The sequence below is a fragment of the Schistocerca gregaria genome, chromosome 6, assembly GCF_023897955.1.
Source record: "Schistocerca gregaria isolate iqSchGreg1 chromosome 6, iqSchGreg1.2, whole genome shotgun sequence".
In the NCBI taxonomy this organism is placed as follows: domain Eukaryota; kingdom Metazoa; phylum Arthropoda; class Insecta; order Orthoptera; family Acrididae; genus Schistocerca; species Schistocerca gregaria.
Genome location: NC_064925.1, coordinates 485,458,861 through 485,483,863, shown reverse-complemented (window position 1 = coordinate 485,483,863; position 25,003 = coordinate 485,458,861).

The window sequence follows — 25,003 nt, the reverse complement described above, 5'->3', positions numbered from 1 at the left end:
TCCTCCCTTCACCATGAGTCTCCCGCATACTCCCTGCTGCCAGCACTCCTATCTTATCTTAAATCTTTCTCTTCAATAATGTATTTTTCGAGGTGTACCTTTCTAATTGTTTATCTCACTTTTTGTATTAGATGTAGTTTAACATGCCTACTGAAACATATGACTGTAAAATAAGTAGAATGCCTGGTTAGATGTAAGAGAGGGCCTGATGGCCCTAATCTTGCCAGGTTAAATAAATAAATAAATAAATAAATAAATAAATAAAATATAAGATGCCTTGTTCTTTCATTGAACAGTGGTTCAGTAACCAACTAGTAAAAGGGAAAAAAAGACGTGCCAACAACTTATCGTGACCAGTTTCTAGCAGTAAGCAATGCCTAATGTTATGCATGGTAATAAACTAGAGATAATCATCGTAATTTCGCACAAACATAGCCAAGAATCTGCTGATTTTATAAACATTACAAGGGTATTCTGGTGGTGGTGTGCAGGAAATTAAAGAAACGTAATGCATCAACAAATCAGTATATTGTGACAGTTGGAGTTGCGTATGATGTTTATAGGAAAAAAAAACTGAATGAGTCATCTCAAACTTTAAGAGTCACTCTGACTTAAGAAACCAACAATTACTGTGACAGACCTTCTTCACAAGAATCATGTATTAGGTCTTGCTGAGTGAAAAACATTCAAAATGCATGTCAGTATCTACAGAAATATCTGCTGGTCAACTGCAAATGTATTTTTTTTTTCCTGCGTGATTTAAATCTCCTCTGTTAACTACAAGTGCCCATTGATCCTTTGTTTCCTTAGCTTATGGTATTATTGTAATTAAGGTATCCTCTCTCACAAAACGTGGCACGTTTTCAGTGATTAACTAAATATGTAATGAAAATTGTATATAATTTGTATGCTATTATGTGTTTAATTATCTTGTGTTTCAATGTAAATGTAACATGATGTATTTTACGTGTTGTTGTGCTTTAAGTAACTTGCACAGTATGCAGTAAACATGTATCAAGAGCGCTTTGGTCTCGTATGAAAGGCTTTACCTATCGAAAATTCATTTAAGGAGGAAACAAATAATGAAAGGAGCCTGTCGATGATACGAGTTAGTAATGTAATGACGAAGAGACAAGACGTGTTGTTTAACCAGAAAAGGATTCGCATAACTTTACAAAATTCTACTATTGCCATACTGCTGCTGTAAAATGCTATGTTTTAAGAACAGATACAGGTGTTAATGATATTAACGTAGAAGTGGAGGTGCAAGAGAGGAGGATTGGAAGCTAAATGATAGCGAGAAACAAGTGTGGAACAAGGAACTTTCAAGACTGTAAAATTTGGAATTGATTAAATGCAGAGGAATAAAAGAATGAAGACACCGAAAGTATGAGGAAGGTCCAGCCATCTTCACAATAACTATTATACATTAAATTTTCTGAAGCTGAGTATACTTAACTGATATCAGCTCCACTTAGATTGAGAAGAGACCGTGCACATCAGCGTTAATACGAACGGTGTTAGGGAAGTGTCTGTACAAAGGCCCCTCGTATTTACAGAATGTGGACCATCAGTTGACCGTCCATTAACAATTGGGGACCAACGCATACATGATTTGAAGAGTGAAAGTATATATAAAATGGTAAATTTTACGTAAATCTTTAGTTTGGATATTAACTGCTGTTAGAGAAATTTAAAAGAGATTGAAGGTTACAGGCTTTTAACTGAAATGAAACATAAATTTCTCTTGCACTTAAATGATGATGTCACGCTATTGTTCTTGTTGCGGTCTTCATTCCAAAGACTGGTTTGATGTAGATGTTCATGCTATTCTGCTCAGTGCAAGCTTCTTCATTTCCGAGTAACTACTCCAATCCACATCCCTGGAATCTGGTTACTGTATTCATCTCTTCGTCTTGTTCTACAATTTTTACCGACTATGCTTCCTCCACTACTAAACTGGTGATCACTAAATGCCTCAGAATGTGTCCTACCTACCGATCATAATTATTAGTCAGGTTGTACCACAAATTTATATTCTTGTCTGAACCGTTTATCGTCCATGTTTCACCCCATACATGGCTACACACCATAAATATACTACACAAAGGACTTCCCAACACTTAAATCTATACTCGATGTTAACAAATCTCCCTACTTCAGAAACGCTTTTCTTGTAATTGTCAGTCTTCATTTTACGTCCTCCCTATGTCGACAATCGTCAGTTATTTTACCTCCCAAACAGGTAAACTGATTACTGCATTAAGTGTCTATAGTGCTAATCTAATTCCCTCAACATTACCTGATTTAATAAGACTACATTTCATTACCTCCCATTTCTGTTCCAGTCGCTTATGGCTCGCGGGAAGAAAAACTGTCTTAAAGCCTCCATGCGCCCTCGAATCTCTCTAATTTTACATTTGTGATCTCCTCGGGAGGTATAAGTAGGGGGAAGCAATATATTCGATACCTCATCCAAAAACGCAGCCTCTCGAAACCTGGACAGCAAGCTACACCACAATGCAGAGCTCCTCTCTTGCAGAGTCTGCCACTTGAGTCTGCTAAACACCTCCGTAACGCTATCACGGTTATCAAATAACCCTGTGAAGAAACGCGCCGCTCTTCTTTGGATCTTCTACATCTCCTCCGTCAACCCGATCTGGTATAGATCCCACACTGATGAGCAATACTCAAGTATAGGTCCAACGTGTATTTTGTAAGCCACCTCCTTTGTTGATGGACTAAGGATTCTCCCAATGAATCTCAACCTGGTACCCGCCTTACCAACAATTAATTTTATATGATCATTCCACTTCAAATCGTTCCGCACACGTACTCACAGATATTTTACAGAAGTAACTGCTATCAGTGTTTGTTCCGCTATCATATAATCATACAATAAGGGATTCTTCTTTCTATGTATTCGCAACACATTACATTTGTCTATGTTACGGGTCAGTTGCCACTCCCTGCACCAAGTGCCTATCCGCTGCAGATCTTCCTGCATTTCGCTACAATTTTCTAATGCTGCAACTTCTCTATATACTACAGCATCATCCGCGAAAAGCCGTATGGTTCTTCCGAGACTATCTACTAGGTGATTTATATATATTGTGAAAAGCAATGGTCCCATAACATTTCCCTGTGGCACGCCAGAGGTTATTTTAACGTTTGTAGACGTCTCTCCATTGATAACAACATGCTGTGTTCTGTTTGCTAAAAACTCTTCAATCCAGCCACACAGCTGTTCTGATATACCGTAGGCTCTTACTTTGTTTATCAGGCGACAGTGCGGAACCGTATCGAACGCCGTCCGGAAATCAAGGAAAATAGCATATACCTGGGAGCCTGTATCTAATATTTTCTGGGTCTCATGAACAAATAAAGCGAGTTGGGTCTCACACGATCGGTGTTTCCGGATTCCATGTTGATTCCTACAGAGTAGATTCTGGGTTTCCAAAAACGACATGATACTCGAGCAAAAAACATGTTCTAAAATTGTACAACAGATCGACGTCAGAGATATAGGTCTATAGTTTTGCGCATCTGCTCGACGACCCTTCTTGAAGACTGGGACTACCTGTGCTCTTTTACAATCATTTGGAACCTTCCGTTCCTCTAGAGACTCGCGGTACACGGCTGTCAGAAGGGGGGCAAGTTCTTTCGAGTACTCTGTGTAGAATCGAATTGGTATCCCGTCAGGTCCAGTGGACTTTCCTCTGTTGAGTGATTCCAGTTGATTTTCTATTCCTTGGACACTTATTTCGATGTCAGCCATTTTTTCGTTTGTATGAGGATTTAGAGAAGGAAATGCAGAGCGATGTTCCTCTGTGAAACAGCTTTGGAAAAAAGTGTTTAGTATTTCAGCTTTACGCGTGTCATTCCCTGTTTCCATGCAATCATCATTCCGGAGAGTCTGGATATGCTGTTTCGAGCCACTTTCTCATTTAACGTAAGACCAGAACTTCCTAGGATTTTCTGTCAAGTCGGTACATAGAATATTACTTTCGAATTCACTGAACGCCTCACGCATAGCCCTCATTACGCTAACTTTGACATCGTTTAGGTTCTGTTTGTCTGAGAGGTTTTGGCTGCGTTTAAACTTGGAGTGAAACTCTCTTTGCTTTCGCAGCAGTTTCCTAACTTTGTTTTTGAATCACGGTGGGTTTTTCCCGTCCCTCACAGTTTTACTCGGCACTTACCTGTCTAAAGCGCATTTTACAATTGCCCTAAACTTTTACCATAAACACTCAACATTGTCAGTGTCGGAACAGAAATTTTCGTTTTGATCTGTTAGGTAGTCTGAAATCTGCTTTCTATTACTCTTTCTAAACAGATAAACATTCCTCCATTTTTTATATTCCTATTAACTTCCATATTCAGGGATGCTGCAACGGCCTTATGATCACTGATTCCCTGTTCTGCACTTACAGAGTCGAAAAGTTCGGGTCTGTTTGTTATCAGCAGGTCCAAGATGTTATCTCCACGCGTCGGTTCTCTGTTTAGTTGCTGGAGGTAATTTTCGGATAGTGCACTCAGTATAATGTCACTCGATGCTCTGTCCCTACCACCCGTCAACTTTCGTTGATGTTCATCTTATATTCTCCTTTCAAACCACTGTCCACTCGGTTCAAGTGCACACCCAAGTCCACTGCTGTCTCGGACAGAATTATAATGTCGATGCAAAACTCAACTATTATATTTCTTCTCCCTGAACTTTAATTCCTATTCCAAATCTTTATCTTGTTCCCTTTTCTGCTTGCTCAATTCGCGGCAGGCTACTACCCTGTTTCACTCCTTTCTCAACCAGTGCTTCCCTTTCGTACCCCTCGACTCTTAGAACTACCATCTGGTTTTTGTACAAATTCTAAATAGTCTATCGCTCCCTGTATTTTACCCTTTCCATCATTAAAATTTAAATGGGAGTGTTCCAGTCAATATTGCCAAATGCTTTCTCTAAGTCTACAAATGCTATAAGCGTAAGTTTATCTTTCCTTAACCTGTCTTCTGTGAGAAGTCGTAGGGTCGGTGCTGACTCGAGTATTCCTATATTTCTCTGGAATCTAGCTTATTATCCCCGAGGTCAGCTTCTACCAGATTATCCGTTCTTTTGTATATTATACGTGTTAGTGTCCGTGACTCATTAAGCCGATAGATCGGTAATTTTTAGACCTGCCAGCACCTGCTTTCTTTGGAAGAGGGATTATTATATTCTTCTTGAAGTCTCAGGTTATTTCGACCGTCTCATACATCTTACTCATCAGATCTAAACATTTCATCATGGTTGGCTATCCAAAGACTATCAGTACCTCTAACGAAACGTCGTCTACTCCCAGGGTCTTGTTTCGACTTCAGTCTTTCAGTGGTTTGTTAAATTCTTGATGCAGTATCGTATCTTCCTTCTCACTTTCCTCTACGTCCTCTTGCGTTTCCATAATATTGCCCTCAAGTACATGTCCATTGTATAGACCCTCTGTATACTCGTTCAATCTTCCTGCTTTCCCTTGTTTGTTAGTACTGGTTTTCCATCTGAGCTCTTGATATTTTTACAGGTGGGTCCCTTTACTCTAAAGATCTCTTTAATTTTCCTGTAGGCAGTATCTACCTCATCCCTAGCGATATATGTTTCTACCTTCTTACATTTCCCTCTAGCCATCCTTGCTTAGACATTTTGCACTTCTTGTCGATCTCATTTTTAAACGTTTCTATTCCTTTTTGCTTTATTCAATTATTCCATTTTTATGGCTTCTTCTTCCACCTATGAAATTCAGGTTTTCTTGTGTTGCCCAAGGATGTGTACTACCCCTCGTCTTTTTAACTAGTTGATCCTCAGCTGCCTTCACTATTTCATATCACAAAGCTACCCATTCTTCTTCTACTACATTCCTTCTCCATATTCTTGTGAATCGTTCCTTACTGCTCCATCTATAAACTCTGGTTATTTCAGCTTGTCCAGGTACCATCACGATAAATTCCTGATATTTTGCTTTATCTTCAGTTTTAATATGCAGTTCATAAAACAATAAATTGTTGTCAGAGTCCTACTCTTCCTCTGTAAATGTCTTACAGCCATAAATTTGGGCCCTAAATATCTCTCTAACCATTATATAACCAATCTGATACCTTCCGTTGTCTCAAGGTTTCCTCCACGTATACAAACTTCTCTTATGATTCTTCAACTAAGTGTTAGCTATGATTAAATTATGCTCAGTGCAAAATTCTACCAGTCGGCTTCCTCTTTCATTGCTTTCTCCCAGTCCATATTCACCTGCTACTTTTCCTCCTCTTCCTTGTCCTACTATCAAATTCCAGTCCTCCATGACTATTAAATTTTTATTATCTGATTAATTTCTTTTAGCTCATAATGCATTTCCTCCATCTACGTAGCTAGTTGACACATAAACTTGTACTACTTGGTGAGAAGGGACCTCGAGTCTATCTTGACTACAATAATGCATTCACTATGCTGGTCATAGTAGCTTACCGGTGTTCTTATTTTTTTACACATTGTTAAATATACTCCTACATTATAGCTATCTGATTTTGTATTTATAACCTGTATTCAGCCGACCAGAAGTGGTGCTCCTTCTGCCACCGAGCTTTACTAATTCTCCCTATATCCAACTTTAACCTATCGGTTCCCCTTTTTAAATTTTCTAACAGACCTGTCCGATTAAGGGATCTGACATACCACGTTCCGATACGTAGAATGCCAGTTTCGTTTCACCTGATAACAGCTTAATCCTGAGTAGTCCCTCCCCAGAGTTCAGGGGGTTCATTTTACCTACAGAGTATTTTACCTAAGAGCATGGCATCATTAGTTAACCATACAGTAGAGCTGCATGCCCTCCGGAAAAATTACGTCTGTAGTTTCCGCTTGCTTTCTGCCATTCGCAGTATTAGCTGAGCAAGCCCGTTTTGGTTGATGTTGCAAGGTAAGATCAGTCGATCATCGAGATGGTTGTCCCTGTAACTGCTGAAGAGACTGCCCCCTCTTCAGAAACCACACGTTTGTCTGGCCTATCATCAGATACCCCTCTGTTCTGGTTGCTACTACGGTACAGCCATCAGTATTCCTGAGCCACACAAGGCCCCCAACAACAGGCGAGATCCAATGTTTATGGGATGGGGTTATGGAGGGTCACACAATTAAAATATTAAAACATATATGATGCCTGTGTGCTGAGGATTTTTCTTTTTCTTTAAAGTGCAACACATAGTGGAATCTGAGAACTCCTTGCTATGGTTCTCAGAACCCGATGCTCAAACAGTGCTACAGACATTTTATTTAATACCAGAAATAATTCAATATTTCCATAATGAAATTATCACTCTGCAGCGTAGTGTGTGCTGATATCAAACTCCCTGGGAGATTAAACCTGTGTGCAGGTATGGGACTCGAACGCGGAACCCTTGCCTTTCGTGGGCAATTACTCTACCAGCATTTTTCTTTTTTTAGTCTTTTGCCGGACCGAGACTCCAACCAAAATTTCCGCTTATTGCGAGCACTCTCGGTCTTGCAGTAGCGTTCTCGATTCCTGTCCTTGGGGTGCTGGGTTCGATTCCCAGCGAGGTCAGGGAATTTTCTCCTGCTTCGAGATGACTATGTGTTATTGTGTCGTATTCATCATCATAATTCGTCCCCATTATGGTCAGAGGAAGGCAATGAAAAACAACCCCCGCTAGGACGCTGCATAGTACGGCGGCGCTGGTCTCCCGCATCATCCCCTATGCTTGTCGGAGTATGGGACATCATCATCATTATTACGAGCGTCTGCTTTACCATTTTTTTAAACGGAACTTCCCGGCACCAAAAAGGAGGGATCGGGGCTTAGTGGCACCGAGAATAGCAGGAAACTGGCGTCATTAGGAGGAGGACGCAGAAAGACGTCAGGCCAATTGTCACTATCAACATACAGTTTCCCTCAGAAGAACATTCCGATGACCGGAGAATATATCGGTTCTAAATGTGAAGAATCGTGTATCAACTCTTCATGATAGGAATACCCCAAATCTGGCGTGGGTTAGGGAAGACATTGCAAAGGAAATTGGAGAAAAAAATTATATATTTTGGATTGCAGACCCCTGCACAGTGGTGTTCATTAAGGAAGTGCCAAAAATGAAGGTGACTTACCTCGTCATCACCAAACCAGTAGTGAGTAGTGTGTCCACAAATTCACTTCACAGAGATCGTCTTGGTTTATGGGAAGTATCTCACCTTCAGAGAGAGGAGCAGTTGAGTTGTATCTGTCGAGGAGACATGCGGGTAATTGAGGACAATATCTGTCGCATCAACAACAAGACACCTCTTCCCGATCTGCACACCATGTGGTGTTCATCTGTGTCTCAACATCAGATGCGATACACAATGTGGTGTCTGCGAGGTAAATGCTGTGAAGGTGCAACTGGCATACTTGCTTCATTTACCAAGCAGAATGGACGTGTGAAGATAAGGAGCGCACATCGATCGCAAAACGGCTTTCCCTCAACCACATTCGGTGAGCTGTGCTACTGAAGGAAACCACAGATCGCCTTTGTGGCTTTAAAGTGAGTTGGCAGTATTATAGTACGGAAGTTGCTCAGCTGGAGGAGGAAGTGGGGGAAGTAAAAGAAGGGCGGTGGGGCTTCCGAAAGCTGGATAGGTGCTGAGAGAGTGCTTTGCATTGGCCTCCAGCAATATGCTGGTAAGGCAGGCAGGGCGTCGGCGCCACAACATCATGTGAGAGCCAATGAAAAGGGCTATCGCTCTCACAGGCACATCATACAGATCCCAACTGCCCCTGCTTCGCTTGAAGTTAAGTGTCTCGTACCTTATCTTGGACAGCAAGCCGTGGCAAACAAATGAAACTAATAGCGCTAGCTTACGGTGGGCCATTGATGGCGAAATATGAAGTATTTAAGCCACGTGGAGGATACTTGACGTCAAACATTCACTTACGAATTGTGTCCGATGCAGAAGATCGAGTGGTCGTAAAAGGTGACCTAAGAGCACAGGTCGTAGTTGGGAAAGTAATCGTCAGCAGGTGAGGGCAATTCTCCGAAACAGATGAATTGCGAAATCCAGTCCTAAGCATCGGATAGCATCAGACACTTGCAAAGGAGCAGCACTGTCCACAGGAAGCCCCGCAAGTAAAGACATGGCACACGATTTGGGGACGTTAAAGTCAGTGAAGTTCAATGGAAAGGAGACAAGCATTTCTGGTCAGATGAGTGTACAGTAACATCAACAGCAGCAAAAAATGGTTTAACGGGATTAGGATACGCTATGAATAAGAAGATAGGGCAGAGAGCGTATTACTGCGAAAACTTCTGTGATAGATTTGTTATTATCAGAATAATCAGCAATCCTTAACCGCTAACGATGGTTAAGGTATAGAGGACGACGTCGCAAGCTGAAGAGAAAGAGAAAGAAAGTATGCGAGGATAGTGTTAGGTTAACACAGTATGTAAAGGGACCGCTATGCAGTTGCAGGGGAAAAGTAGAAGTAAAGGTTACAGGGGAATGTGCACTTCGGGCAAGGAATGAAAGACGAATAAGACTAACAGAGTTCTGTAATAAATTTCAACTAGTGCTAGCGAATACCCTGTTCACGAATCAGGAGGTTAGGAGGTAAACTTGGAGAAGGCCGGCTGGTACGGGAACATTTCCGTTAGATTACATCATGGTGAGACAGAGATTTCGATATCAGATTCTGGATTGTAAGGCATACCCAGGATCAGATATAGACTCAGATCACAATGTAGTAGTGATGAAGAGTTGACTTAAGATTAAGAGATTAGTCAGGACAAAACAATATCCAATGAAGTAGCATATGGAAATACTCAGGAATGATGACATACGCTTGAAGTTCTCTAAGTTTGTAGATACAACAATAAAGAATGATGCAGTAAGCAGCACAGTTTAAGAGGGATGAATATCTCTAAAAAGCGCAATAACAGAAAGTGGAAAGGAAAACATAGGTATATAGAAGGTAACTCCAAATAAACCATGGGTAACAGAAGAAATACTTCAGCTCTCTGATGAAAGACGGATGTACAAAAATGTTCAGGGTAATTGAGGAATACAGAAATACAAGCCGCTCAGGAATAAAATGAATAGTAAGTGCAGGGTAGCTACGAGGAAATGGCTTCATTAAAAATGTGAAGAATAGGAATTGTGGTCTTACTGACTCAGCACATTGGAAAGCCAAATTAACCTTTGGTGAAATTAAAAGCAAGTGTGGTAACATTAAGAGTACAATCGGAATTCGCTGTTAAATGCAGAGGAGAGAGCGGATAGCTGGAAGGAGTACATAAAGGCGTCTATAATGGGATAGATTTACCTGATGTTACAGTAGAGATCGGAGTTGACTAAGAAGAGAAAAGGTAAGGGATGCAGTATTAGAAACATAATTTGAAGGAGCTTTCGAAGATTTAAGATGAAATAAGGAAGAGGGGATCGATAACATTCCGCCAGAATTTCTAAAACCATTAGAAGAAGTGGCTACAACTATTATTAACTTTGGTGTGTAGAATTTATGAGCCTGGCGACTTACCATGGGATTTTCGGAAAAGTACCATCCATATGATTCCGAAGACTGTAAGAGCTGACAATCAACTGAACAGGTCATGCATCCAAGTTGCTGACAGGGTAATTGAGGAATACAGAAATACAAGCCGCTCAGGAATAAAATGAATAGTAAGTGCAGGGTAGCTACGAGGAAATGGCTTCATTAAAAATGTGAAGAATAGGAATTGTGGTCTTACTGACTCAGCACATTGGAAAGCCAAATTAACCTTTGGTGAAATTAAAAGCAAGTGTGGTAACATTAAGAGTACAATCGGAATTCGCTGTTAAATGCAGAGGAGAGAGCGGATAGCTGGAAGGAGTACATAAAGGCGTCTATAATGGGATAGATTTACCTGATGTTACAGTAGAGATCGGAGTTGACTAAGAAGAGAAAAGGTAAGGGATGCAGTATTAGAAACATAATTTGAAGGAGCTTTCGAAGATTTAAGATGAAATAAGGAAGAGGGGATCGATAACATTCCGCCAGAATTTCTAAAACCATTAGAAGAAGTGGCTACAACTATTATTAACTTTGGTGTGTAGAATTTATGAGCCTGGCGACTTACCATGGGATTTTCGGAAAAGTACCATCCATATGATTCCGAAGACTGTAAGAGCTGACAATCAACTGAACAGGTCATGCATCCAAGTTGCTGACAAGAATAACATACTGAAGACTGGAAAAGGAATTTGAGGCTGTCTTGGATAGGGATGACTTTCACTTTAGGAAAGACAGGGGCACAAGAGAGGCAATTCTGACGTTGTCGTTGATAATGGAAGCATGATTAAACAAAAATTATGACGTGTTCATATAATTTGTTGACCTAGAGAAAGCGTTCGACAATGTAAAATAGAGTAAGATGTTCGAAATTCTGAGAAAAGAGTTGGTACGCAATACAGTGGGCGGGTAAATATACAGTGTGTAAAAGCACCAAGAGCGAATAATAACTGTGGACGACCAAAAATAATAGGCACGGATTAAAAAGGGAGTAAGACAGGGATGTAGTCTTTCGGCCCTACCGTTCAATCTTTACATCGAAGAAGAATGACGGGAATAGAAGAAAGGTTTAGGAGTGAAACTAAAATTCAACTTGAAAGGGTATCAATGATATGAATCTCTGACACATTGCTATCCTGAGTGAAAGTGAAGAAGAATTACATGATCTGCTGAATGGAATGGACAGTCTAATGAGTAAACGGTATGGACTAAGGGAAAATCGAAGAAAGGTGAAAGTAATTTTAAGTAGGGAGAAACTTACCCATCAGGATTGAGGGTCATGAAGTATATGAACTTAAGTAGTTCTACTGCCGAGGCAGCATAATAACGAAAGACGGACGGAGCAGGGAGGACATCAAAAGCAGACTAGGACTGTCAGAAAGGCATTCCTGGCCAAGAGAAGCCTAGTAGTATCACATATAGTTCTCAATTTGAGTAGATATTTCTGAGCACAGCATTGTACGGTAGCGAAACAAGGACTATAGGTTAACCGGAACAGATAAGAATCGAAGCATTTGAGATATGGTGCAACAGACGAATGCTGAAAATTAGGTCGATTGATAAGGTAATGATTAAGGAGATTCTGTGCAGAATCGGAGAGAAAAGTAGTATGTATGATGATGGCACATCTGTTAAGAGATCAGGGACTGTCTTCCATAGTATTAAGGGGAGGTTTGGAGGGCAAAAACCTTAGAGTAAGACGGAGATTGGAATTCCAGCAGCAGATAATTGAGGATGTAGGTGGCAAGTGCAACTCTGACATGAAGAGCTTGGCACAGGAGAAAAATTCGGGGCGGGCCGCAGCTTACCATTCAGAAGACTGATGACTCAAAAGTGAAAGCAGCTACCAAAAGGTTCTCTGTAAGGCAGTGACGCCTTGAACTCAGCTCAGCTATGAAGAACGATGACGAGATATTCTGCATGCTGATGCAGCTGAATACGAGGTCATCGAGAGACAATCCCGAGAGGTGTTGACTGATACTGCCGAGCAACGGTTGCTTGGCGAAGGCAAACAACAGTGCAGGGAACGGGCAGCCTTGACACATTGACTTACGGATCGAGATGGGAGGAGTGAGACGGCCATTGTAGAGCACACGAGACATAGTTCCACGAAGGAGACGCATTACGACATCGACGGTAGCACCAGGGTAGCCCATATTGCGGAGCATCCCTTCAAGTGTGTGATCGACCCGATCGAACGACTGACTGAGGTCAAGAGCTGCCAAAAGAACAGGAGTACAATGAACTTGAGGAAGAGCGATTACGGCCGTAATCGCATATTCTTGAGGTACTCGGAGGCTGAGGAAACCATCGAGAAAGCCGTCCGGAGTCGCCACGTAAGGTGACATAAGGTCCTGACTAATTTTCGTCCATGATTGCGCCTGAAAGAGACTGAATGTCCGATAAGACTCCAGTGGGAGGCTATGAGGGCCAGGTGAACTCTCCGTAGAACCCGCCTGAATTGCGACATGCAGTTCGTCATCCTTGACATTACCACGCAGATCCATCGTCGCATCCACGGGAAAAGAGCCAAAGGAAACTGCCGGGACCACCAGCATGTTGGCAGAGAGGTGATGTTATTCAGAGTACAGCATAACATTATGTGCATGGAGGGCAGACTTGATATCCCATTGGGTATCAAATGGCTGTCCATCGTCTGTCGTAAGAACATTAATGAATTTCGTCTGACGGTGGCGCCGTACATTTATGAGATTTTACTCATCCTGCTGGCTGATTACTGTACGCTGGGATTGATTTCCAGATTTCAGTTGTTGAGGTTCTGTTGGCGAAACTTTTGAATGAATTGGTAATGCTGAGCTGTTTTTTATTACTGTCGTCATATTCAGGAATCAATGTGATCTTATGAATTGTGGTTTAACGTTACTAAGTACCGGTAGCCAATGAGTGTTTTTGTGACGCATGCATCCTGCTGAGGCAGTAGGCAGTCCCTGATGATTTAGAGATTTGTAACCTATTTTTGCTATGCACACTACTCTTACCTTGAGTACCTTCCCAGTTTGTTTAGGAATATTATCATAAAATACCTGTGCGAATTTCTCACACCCAACCTTTGTTCATACACGTGGTATTTAGGTTGAAGAAAGACAGTTAGAAGAAGTTACACTGACAACAGAAGGCAAGAAGCTATTTGAGTTGTGCTTTTCAGACGTGGATAGCTGTATGATTCAATGTGCATAATACATTTGCATTAACATAAAAGTGTAGTTTCTATTCTGTACTGACGTGGAAAATCTTCGATCTTTAATGTCGATTTGATTGACCAAATCCCACATCCCCTCCTTCCAATGTCACCACCAAACTTTGATTTTGTCCTGTGTAAGCAGCTATGGATGTCGCGGAGATACAAGAGTGGGTAATAGATCGGTACAAAATGATTTTACCTCCGTTAATCCTGGCTCTGCTAATCCTCTATTATTCGCTGAGTCTGCCAACTGCATTGATCCTATCTTGTTCATAACTTACAATTACAGTGAGGTCATTCTCGTTCACCTGTTCTCAAATCTTCACCCCAAAGATACAGAATACACTGAATGGGGTCAGAACATTCAGAGCAGGGATATTGTCAATTGACGTGGATGTCATCCGACAACAGCCAAGCCAAGAGAGCCTATTCGAGAGAGGTAGTGGCCAATGCTACGCAAAAATACACGGGACGTGAAGAATAAATGTAAAATCTATTGGGGCATCAAAATTTTTCTGATATAAAAAGCGATTCAGAAGTATGCGACATCTATATCTACGTGATTACTCTGCTATTCACAATTAAGTGCCTGGCAGATGGACCAACGAACCACCTTCACGATGTCTCTCTATCGTTCCACTCTCGTACGGCTTACGGAAAAAATGAGCACTTACATTTTTCTGTGCGAGCCCTGATTCCTCTTATTTTATCGTGATGATGATTTCTCCCTGAGTAGGTTGGTGCCAAGAGAATGTTTTAGGAATGGGAGGAGAAAAATGCTGAGTGAAATTTCATTAGAAGATCCTTTCGCAACGAAAAATCAGGGCGTATAACACTTCCGTGTGTGACGCCGGATAATAATTCTAAATTACGCTATGACTTTCCGTCTACTATTACGAACTGTTACTGTGCAAAATGTCCTAATATTGACACAGTACAATATTTAAACATCACCAAAGTTTCCCTTTACATTTTGCATATCTGTATCGACATCCCCTAAAAGTCTACAGTATCGAATACTTCAATACGTCCCAATATGTCCTGTAATGTTACAACTTCCAATACTGGAATCACACTCAACGTGAAAACACTGACGAAGACAGGAAAGATGAAACAACTTACAGATACTATCGAAAAATTTGAAACCAAAGTATGTGCACTGCAAGAAACACGATTCACAGACGAAGACCATTTCAACACGGAGAACCATAGAATATAAAAAGGAAAACCATCGAGACAACTGAAAGGACCTCCGATTTTTGAACTGGAATTGCAGTACACAGGTCCATTACGGACAGCATAAGCGACTTTTCGTCACCAAACGAAAGAATCAGCATCATCTCAGTGAAATAAGCCAACAATTCCTACAGAATAATCAACGCATATGCACCGACTAATGACTACAACAGGAAATACCCGGACGGAATTGATGAGTTCTGGACGACAATGGAAGATATTATCAAAAAAATTCCTGCACATTGAGTCAAAATAATACTGGGAGACGGGTGACATCGAAAAAGTTCAAAGGGGGCGGTTAGTTTCTTATTATAGCGAAATAGGAGACATAGTTCCACAGTCACTATACGTGAATTGGAGTGGCGATCATTAAAACAAACCCGTTTCTCGCTGCAACGGGATCTTCTCATGAAATTACAATCACCAGTTTTCTCCTCCGATTTCGAAAAAAAATTTGTTGGCACGCACCCACATAGGTAGAAATGATCATCCCCATAACATAGAAGAAATCAGGGCTCACCCAGAAAAATGTAGTACTTGTTATTTCCGTACGCCGTTCGAGAGTGGAATGGTAGAGAGACAGCTCGAAGGTGATTCATTGATACCCTATGCCATGCACTTAATGGTGAAGGGCATAGTAATCACGTAGATGCAGATGTAGAATACTTCTGAATAATTTTCATATCAGAAATATGTCGATGCCTAAATAGATTTTACATTCACTATTCACATCCCGTTATTTTACGTAGCATAATGCTGATGTCTTATTAGTGTAGTAGCGAAGTAACAGTTCAAAGAACTCTTACTAAAGTCTTCCTCCGAGTTTCTTCTTGTCCAGATGGCATTGGCCACTACCTCTCTCGAACAGGCTCTCTTGGTCTGGCAGTTGTCGGATGGCATCAACGCCAATTGACAGTATCTCCACTCCGAAAGTTCTGATCGCATTCGATGTATTCTGTAACTGTAGGGTGAATATTTCAGAACAGGTATACGACAATTAATCACTCTAATTTTAAGTTATGAACCAGATAGGATCAATGCAGGTGGCATACTCAGCGAATAACAAAGAATTAGCAGAGCCAGGATTAACGGAAGAAAAAGCATTTGTACCAACCTATTAGCCACTTTTGTATCTCCGCGACATCCATGGCAGCTTACAGAGGCTAAAATCGAAGTTTGAGAGTGACCTTGGATGGAGGCGATTAGTGATTTGTTCAGTGAAATCGACATTAAAGATCGAAGACTTGCGTGACTATACGGAATATAAATGACACTTTTACGTTAATGCGTGTGTATTATGCTCATTGATTCACAGAGCTATCCACGCATGAAAAAGCACGACACAAATAGCTTCTACATCTACATCTACATCCATAACCCGCAAGCCACCTGACGGTGTGTGGCGGAGGATACCTTGAGTGCCTCTGTCGGTTCTCTCTTCCAATCCAGTCTCGTATTGTATTGCAATACCACCTGCCACTTTGGAAACTCCGATCATAACAGACGATACTCTTCTTGTGTGTCGTTATACCTTGGCAGTGATCATTCACCATGCTGTGCAGTTTCCCAACCGCTCCCTCCAGTCCAAAAATCTTCTTTCCAAGCGCTCAAATGCTACAAGTTAGCCTTAATGCCAACTTCTTATCTGACATAATCACGTCCGTCTGCTTGGAGAAAACGACACCTCTCAGCACTGAGCATACCTTAGCTGCTTCGGCTACACACCCGTAGTACAATAGGCCTATCATGTTAGGTCACCATACTCCACTCCTCCTCCACGATCTGAAAGTGTCCACACATATTACTTGCACTTTCTGATGTCCCACGGAAGGAATGTGCAACCTACAAGGAAAGAAAATCCTAATGTCAGTCCCTGTTCTACATCTCAGTATATACCAATGTTTCGCCATATTATCCAATTTTTTTCGCTTCACTTTTTCCTTTTTCTCCTCCTCATTCCTGATTTCTCTCCACCCTCCTGTGGGAACTGGGGTCACATTTGGCGTTAAGAACGCAGATTTCGGTCAGTCCTTCGGTGTTAGATGCAACTGGTGGTAACCACTACGCAAATCCAAAGTCGTGAAGTACCGACACTGACCCAATTTATCGAAAGTCTCTGTTATATTAGGCTTAGGATACGGATCCAACATTGTTTTCTGGTTGAGGAAACGGAAAACACAACAAAAATATATGCTTTGCCATCATCTAGTGACTTTTTGCTTACATTTACTGTTGGGGAAGACCAGGGACTACAACTAGGTTGTATGACGCCATCTCTAAGTTGCTAATCCATAATTGTTCCGTTATCAGTTGTAAATGCCTTGGAACTGGATACAGGTGTTTGTAGATGGGTGCTTCGCTTGCTGCAGGAATCACGTGCTGAAGAAGTGCTGTTGCAGGTAATGGATCCAACAGATTAAATATTCCCACGTACTCACTCAACAGTTTTTGCACTAATGTCGTATCCTGAGATTCCAGAAGTGCTGCCTTACTCCGTAGCGTCGAGCAGTAGACACACTCTCCTTGAATGTTGTAATTCCCAATACAATCACGGTCCAGTTCATCCTCATCTAACACTTCTAAATTCGCAGCCACAGTACCCTTATACAACTTTACTTCCTGGAGGCCGAAAATTTTTCAATACTTACTATTAAAAACAGTCTTGATTACGATTTATTTATCAAGGTGACCGGTTTGGACCACTACTGTGGTCATCTTCAGACCATTGAGTAGGAACCTCTTTCTTTTGGAAAATCAACAGTAGTGATTCTCCAACGGAAGGAGGTTCCTACTCAATCCTCGGAAGATGACCACAGAAGTGGTCGAAATCGGTCACCTTGATAAATAAATCGTGACCAAGAATGTTTTTAATAGTAAATATTTGTAACACATTGATCACTGCCACCCATAACGTACACAAAAGTAAATTTCAATACTGAGAGGAACTATCCTCGTGCGGTCTACCTTCCAGACGTAGGACACGCTACATCGTGTAAAACAACTTACTGCACATAGTACCTCGTAATTTGCTCAAGGTCAACGATACACAACGAATTTACTAGCAGGTCAGTACCAACATCAAACCAGACTGCCTTCCCTGTACTTTACGGTATGCTATACTCTGAACTGACCTTAAGGGAGCTTGTGATCAGTTTAACTGGTTACCCCTTACTGCGCGGCGGATCTTGCGACAGTAAAGGCATTCTGGCTGCAAAGCCCAGCTAAAACAAAGTTCCATCCATGTCTACGATATGACATTCCACTTCAGTTATGGCGCCAGGTGAAACCAGGAATTTAAGTCCGACAATCACGTCCTAACTACCTAACCACGGGAAGAACATCTGCACATACTTGGGAGATAACATCCCGTACTCGGAACTTCAACACTCCAGCATCGAATACATTTACACGCAATCCTCATACGCCAATTAACGTCCAGGGTAGTGAACACAGCATGATTGCCTCTAATACTCGCTTATTTGCAACCTGTACCTTATAATCTGTATCCAAATACAATTTATAAAATTTGTCTCGCACAAAGCCGGTAGGAAGAAAGCCTGCCACTGTTTTCTCACATGTACTAAATCTTACTGTGAGCTTGGCACTGTTGACGCACTCCACTCAGCGGCGTTTGACTGCTGCCAGTAAGATCTAACCTGTGATTTAAACTTCCATTGCTTTCCGATACGGCATTGTGGGTCCAAATGATCAAATGTCTCACATTACTTGCAGCGTTGCTCGCTGCAGTCACTTTGTACATGACTCATTTCGTCCACACCGAAAACAGTTTATGTCCTTACCAAAAACTGTCCGACATTCACGTGACGTAGCCACCGTCTCAATTTCCTCTCATTATAATGCAATATCCATTGCTTCACTCAAATACCTAGGATATTACAGTCGCACATTTCTAAAAATTTCTATCTGTAACTCCTTCAAACAGGCGTCAGGAGTCCTCTGTTATCCTTCTCAAGAAATTACCGAATTATCACTATGATCATCCGTGAGCTCATAAGTACCGACATTGATGATAAGAATAGGGTCGGTGAACTTTCAGTCGAGTACTCCTCCTTACGAAACAGCCTAGTAAGTTGTTCCCGACAGTATCTTGTCGTAATCTTCTTCCGATATTTCTCTATTAACCACTTCTGAAGTACGTGAAATATTTCAAACTCTCTCAGATTCTCATGACACATAACACGTGCTCTAGCAACACGTGGTAACTGCTCCTTATTCCATCCCCCCTATTTGACAGCCGTGGCCAAATTGTAAAAAACGTAAATACATCTTCCTCCTGTTCCCGTGAAAATAAGGTAGCACATCGCGCAGCAGTGCTATACAAGGGAAGTTCCTTCGCCATGACTACAACCTAGTTGACAGTGTATGCAAAGAATATAAAAAAAACGATCCAGGAACAGGAATATTCTAACAGACTGGAAAACAAGGTAACTAAAATCGACCCCTACTTCCTTTGCTACGAGGCAACCCATCGCTGTAGCTGCTCCTGACTGCTGACTCTTAATTCCACGAGTTCCACCCTCCACGACGCCTTTCCTGGCACCCTCTACAGTACATCTACGCTACCTTCGCTTCTGTCGATGCCTCGCCATGAAGAAGGACAAATCTTGGTGTACTCTCTTTGGTGGCATGTAATCATTTGACATTTCAACGCTTCTTATCACCTCGTCTCAACCAGCCTGTAAGGATTGCATGTCACTTTCTTCCTACTGTCCGGACCTCAGTATTAAACTTCATGATAAAAATTACTCTAGTGAAAAATGCTTTTCCTTTCTATGTGTTGAAACCCATTTTCATTGGGGAAGAATGTTGCGAATTGCAGTGCCACGGCTCCTGTTAAGATTAGAACGACTATTGTCGGTAGTTTACGTTTTATCTCTTTCGGAAACTGTCCAATTCTGTGGACTACTTATGTCTAATGATTTGTTTCACTTACTTGCTCGATCTCTTTACTTCCGATGTTTACAAAAGCAACAGGTTTTGCAGCTCCATTTCCTTGTCCAAAGCTGTGGCAGTCTGTGTCAGCATTCCGACTTCCGCAGACACTATTGTTGACAAGCTAGCTGCGAAGTAAGACAAATGCAACAAGGAAAGTTGAGCAGTCGCTATGATTGGCAATGAAGGTTTTGGCCTAAATCGAACTGTGACAACAGCGCTGCAAAGGAGAACTCCAGGCTTAGAATATGCACATCTCTCGAATGTAACGAGAATCTGTACAATGGACCAGAAATGTCATGGAAATCTCAACCCGGCTCTCCTAGCTATTCCAGAGCACTCTCAAGCTTCACTGAAGTGAATGAGACTGTGACATCAAGTTCAGCAAAGTTGAAGGTACCACTAAGTGTCATTTGAGAGCTTATGTTACCCTTGTGAGACACAAGGAATAAGAAAAGACCGATCTGTAGCAACAACTCCAAAACAGGAGCAATATCTCTGCTTAATGCCACAACGAATGCCAAGTAGGTCCACAAGACTGAGAGTAGTGCTTTACCCTGACTCGGTGCTCTTCCACTACAGCCGTGTATCACCCACCAGACGGCCATCAATGTTTGACGTTTTGATGGAATGTCAGAGACAAGCTCTTTCAAAGAGACGTCTGGTACATAAAGGAAGAATGGTGTTCTTCACAGATGGATCTCGATACACTTTGCAGAAATGTTATCGTTGGGTAAGCGTCACGTTCGAAACGGCCTTTAATAGATATGTAATGGCGAGAAATGTATTTCTTTCTTTGATATATTCTCTTAGTCTGTTAACTAGGTATAAGATCATAACATGTGTAGCATTTGAACTGACATGAATGAGGCATATATTACACTAACATAATTTCAAATATATTAATGTAATCAAGCATTATTTGTTTAAGGGGAATAAATTAGCAATAAATATTTGTATGAAAAGAAAAAAAAGAGTAAAGAAGTCTATATACTACCACATTGCCATCTGGCACACAGATACATATCCACCCGGCATTTAGAAGCTATATTTTGCTTAGTATTACAGTGTGCCCCATTGATGGATCATGACGTTGGTAATTTATGTTTACAGACTACGGTACTATATACGTGATATATGAACCAAGTTAGATTTCTTATTTGTGTGGGTAGATATTCTATGGCACACAGAGCTACAACTCAGAATTCACAGAGGCTGTGCTGCTGTGCCACCAAAGGTGTGGAAATTGTGAGGTAGCAGTTAGGGTCTCAGGAAAACTTTCCTGATCCTCCTCGAGGCTCGTCTCCTGGCTGCTTCCGGAAGGTTGTCTTATGTGGTTCTTATGCCATGGTGCCTCTCGTTTTCATGATGTGTGGTATCCTCTTCGTAGACTCTCTGCCATGTGGTCATGAACTTCATAAAATGATATGTCAGCCTCAATCGAGCTCAGCTGATGCCATAGTTTCGTTCGTATGTTAGATGCTCTAAGCCAAGTGTCATCGCAGACTTAACTTTGTTATGTGTTGTTTTCTTTCTGATCGGGCGGAGAGCCAAATCCCAGAACGATCCGAGGGTAGTCCAATCCCAGTGGATTGGATACCGAGGGCGTGAGACGAGTTGGTAAGGGGTTGACAAAGCAGAGATCGTCCAGTAAAGAATTTTTACGTTTTGTTTCATGTCTTGTGCTAGGGAGCACTAGACCACACTTCGGTTTTCTAGTTCTAAGTATGTCATAAGTGCAATCCAAACACATGTTAGAGTTAATTAAAGGACGGCCCTGGGAGCGGGTCTATACGACGAGGGGAATAATGTAGCCATATCACAGTTTAAGGCAGGGAAGTTGGATTTGGTGAAATATTTCGGAGTGCACAAGTTACAGCAAGGTGCGGGCTGGATTGCACTCAGTTACCCTGAACAGCCGTCGCGAAATGGAATCAAAGCCATAGGGGACATCAAACTGCTGGAAAGAGTAAACGCAGCCGTTCACGTGTCGCAAGATATATTCGTAAGGGGCTCACTGGACCAATCGGGATGTGGGGTGTACGTGACTCGGAGCTATACGTTACCAAAACAGAGGAGCGCAGCCAAGTATTAATATGTTTGTTTTCTAACGGGAGTCAATCAAGTGTGGGAGCTCTCTGGACGGCGACGTGTGTCACGCTGCCGGGATTACATGCAGCAACAGATGGCGACAGCGTCCCAGACGATGACGGGTCGTTGGTTCGACCTCTGTGACCGACATGGGGTCCGCAGCCATCCAGGGCGGGCCACTCTTCAGGTCTCTATCGTGGGCAAGCGTCTCGTCTCCTGACACACGCCGGAGACTTCCCGAGCCGTGGGCCGTAAATTCGGACGCCGTCTAGCGGCGGCGGTCGTTCCCAGCTACGCCAGCCGAGGAAGAAGCAGCAGCGTGCCGGCCTGCGATTCCCGGCGGAGCAGCGCAGAGTCAACGGGGACGGTGGCTGCTGAGTCGGCTGCTGGAGCAGCCATCCTGAGATAGCTGGAACACTACAGCTGACGAACAAGGCCGGCACGGCCCACCGTTGCGTTGCACCGGCCGTTGGGGGTACTTCCTCCGCAATGCGGGGCCTGTGACGCGGACCGAGGTCAGTGAAGCTCTGTAATGGAAAAAATAAATCATTTGATAAGCTCAGACGTGTTTTAATACGGCACCTCCTGGCACTCAGCCACTACAGAAGAGTATTTCACACAGAGCTCTGCTATTTAGTACTTCACAAGGCTAGACCATACCAGACAGTCAAGTGTAGAAGCCACTGTAAGCAGTACTCCTTAGTTAAATCGTTAACTCTTCTTATTATGAAATTTACGTCTCAAAATCAGTCGTTCTTGACTTTCGCCCACTTCAGTGTCGATTGTTCTTTTCCAAAACCTGAAATAAAACTCCTTCCACACATTGCAACGCACTATATAAAATCTCGCTACTTTGGTTTTTAAATTTAGAAATTTCACGGCGAATGCCTCTGGTAATCATATTTAGGTTCAATGTTACCAAAATATCACAATATGCATGCGTTTTGATCTGATCACAATAAAATAAATCGATGAACGTTTCCAGTAAAAGAAACTGCAGAACTTATGCGATTTGCTGAAGGTCGCTATTAACAACTTATTTCAAACTACATTCAATATTTTCGGTGATAAATGTATGAATTGTTAATGCTATTTTATTTTTGTAGCAGAACTGTTGTAATGGATAGCCTCCACTTTTAAAAAGAAAGATCGCGAATGGTCAGAAAAAACAGTTTTTCCTCTGTCACAAACTATGGTACCTCCTTTTGCATTGATCCGAGGTGACGCTGATAACAATAAAACACCGATGGACGTGCTGCGTGCGTTGCCTAGCATTTGTCTGCCTGGTGAAGTGAAGTTGTTCGCGTGTGAATCGGAGTTTGTAGGAAGCGAATTTGGTGTGAAGTGAGGTGTGCTACATATCTTCAGTAAGAGGAGCTTAAGACACCGTCGAAAGAAGGTCAGCTGTTGAAGACAGGCAGATATCAGAGTTAGAAAGCCATGAAGCCAGTGGAGGTAAGTGCCCAATAATCATTTTTACTCAGCCATCATCAAAGTCCACGCAGAAACCGCCTACAGTGTAAATCAACTATATTATCCACTGCCCTTGAATGCTCTGATCTCATACATCATAATCACAATAATACAGAGTTTCAGTCAAAGGTCCAAAAAATTTCGTACGTTGTTAACAGTTGTGTCCTGAGTGCCTGCCGTGTGAGTCGCTGTCTCCAATATGAATCGCTTATCACTGTACATAGAAATATATACGCCCAAGCCACCTTACGGTGTGTGGCAAGAGTGATTCTGCCTTCTCACTTTTATTTGTATTAGCGAGAGGTGCTTGAGAAGTTCACGTAGTAAGATGCTACCGTAAGGGCTCTGATTAGTCTGAGGTTCACGTTATTGTTAATTCGCGATAGCTGAAGGGGAGGAAATTGTATGCTGCCCTACCCTCTCAGAACTTACTCTCTCGGATTTTTAACGATAGATTCTCCATCGTGCACAACAACGCTTGTAGCGACTGCTACTTGAGTTAACATTTTCCATATAGCTTTCGCTCCTACTAAACAGTCGTGTGACACCTATCGCTTTCCTTTGGATCTTTTCCAACTCCTGTATTATTCCAAGCATGTAAAGACCACCGACTAATCAGTAACACTGAAGAGTTTCCTCGAACACGACTTTTGAAAGCATCATTTTTGTGGATGGTTTACACTTTCTCAGGGCCCTTCTAGGGAATCTCACCTTTGCATCTACTTTTCCAACAATTACTTTCGCTTCGGATTGTTAGTCCAGGTATTTTATCGTTGGTTCAGTTTCCGTTGATTTATCGCGTGTCGTAATTGAACAATTCTTGTCTGACTCATCGATTCTCCGCAGTAAAGTTCTCCATTGCGCTTACAGTCTTTTAACACTGCAACCTACCTGTAGACTACAGAGTCACCTTCATGTGACATCAAGCAGCTTCCGACGTTAACCACAAAGCTAAATAAGATCTGTGTTTTCAGAAGACTTTTTCTTCCAAGTTTCTTTCTGCAGATGCTTTGTTATGTGTGAATATAAAACATGTTCCACTATTCTTCAACAGATTTTCGTGGCAATACAGGTATACATTGAGGTGCACCTATCCTACGAACCTTCTCCTCCGCTTCTTTTAAAATCTAATGGTACCCTCTGTTGCTCCCGCGACCAGCGATGAAGTAGCACATGGAAGGTCATTAGTTTTTCGAATTATCTCTATAGAATGTCTCAGTATCGTATCTGGTCCCAATGTTTCTCGTGCCGTGAGCGATTTTACTTGATTTTCGATTTCGTAATAACTTATCTTTAAACTACCACTAAAGCGTTTGTGCGTTTGTGCAACAACTGAAAGGAAGAATCATAAACGATCTTTTTCGGTGAAACATTTTCTAAAAATCGAATTCGTTATTTTGGTTTTCTCTTTAGGATCTACCATTTCGATATCAGTTTTGTCAACCGAACGACCGAATACATAATTTCGATTACTGAAGAGGATTTGCGATGACCTCACACG